Consider the following 1498-nt stretch of genomic DNA (forward strand, 5'->3'; position numbering starts at 1 on the left):
TTTCTTCCTTCATAGAATTATAGTTTGGCAAGAGCAATGGACAATGAACACATACCAACCAAATAAGTCCAAAGGGTAAAAAGTTCTATGAAAGAAAAATCACATAAGAACATGGCAGTCAAGCACGGTGGCTCACGCCTGTAATCTCAGCACTTTGGGAGGCCAAGATGGGCAGATCACGAGGTCAGGAGTTCAAGACCAACCTGGCCAATATGGTGAAACCCTGTCTCTACTAAAAATACAAAAATTAGCGGGGTGTGGTGGCATGCGACTATAGTCCCAGCTACTCAGGTGGCTGAGGCAGAAGAATCACTTGAACCCAGGAGGTGGAGGTCGCAGTGAGCTGAGATCGTGCCACTGCACTCCAGCCTGGGCAACAGAGCAAGACCCTGCCTCAAAAAAAAAAAAAAGAACCAGGGTAATGAGTCAAGAGTGGACAGTGCTACTTCACATTGGATGTCTTGGAAAGTCTCTCTGATGAGGTGGCATTTGAGCTGGAACCTGAAGGGTGAGAAGAAGCCTGTAAGGGGAAGAACCCAGGATGGTGAATACCAGGAAGGGAAAAAGCAACTGCAAAGACCCTGAGATAGAAGGATTCTTGGCCCAAGGAACAGAAAGGAAGCGCTGGGGTGGAGTGAGGTGGCAAGTGGTGAAACATGGGGTCAGAGAGGGAGACGGGACCAGATTACAGGAGGTCTTCTCTCTTGGGCCTTGGGGAGGAGTTTAGATTCTAAGAATAAATTGAAGCCGGCTGCCAGCACTTTGGGAGGCCGAGGTGGGTGGATCACCTGAGGTCAGGAGTTTGAGACTAGCCTGGCCAACATGGTGAAACCCCATCTCTACTAAAATAAAAATTAGCCGGGCATAGTGGTGGAGACCTGTAGTCCCAGCTACTTGGGAGGCTGAAGCAGGAGAATCGCTTGAACCCGGGGGGCGGAGGTTGCACTGAGCCGAGATCATGCCACTGCACTCCAGCCTGGGCGACAGAGCGAGGCTGTGTCTCAAAACATACATACATACAATACATACATGGAAGTCATTGAGGGACCATGTGACTGACACTCTGAGAAGATCGCTGTGGTCAAGGCTACCCCGGTCAGAACTGTCTCACGTAAAGATGAGGCCCTGCTCCTCCCTGTATCACCACCTGTCGCTCATCCCAGATCTAAGCAGGGCGACTCCTTCTTCAGGAGTCCTCCTTCCAAGCACACGTCTCCTTTTAAACCTTTCAACCTACTCGGGAACCGAACAGGGCCCAAGAGAAAATGCCTTCTGATTCGACAAATAGTGTGAGTGACCTTCTCGGAATCGGGCGGAGCCCACTGTGATTGGTTATAAGCTTTTGTTCTCGTCCAGTCAGACAACTATCTCGATGAGTGCTCTTGTCCCCTGAGACACGTACACTCTCTGATTGGCTCTTCGTGCATGAGTGACGGCAGGCACAGCCTGTAGACACCAGGACGCGGCGGCGCAGGCGGGGGCTGTGGGCGCTGCAGCT

Source organism: Callithrix jacchus, chromosome 5 (assembly GCF_049354715.1).
Source record: "Callithrix jacchus isolate 240 chromosome 5, calJac240_pri, whole genome shotgun sequence".
In the NCBI taxonomy this organism is placed as follows: Eukaryota; Metazoa; Chordata; class Mammalia; order Primates; family Cebidae; genus Callithrix; species Callithrix jacchus.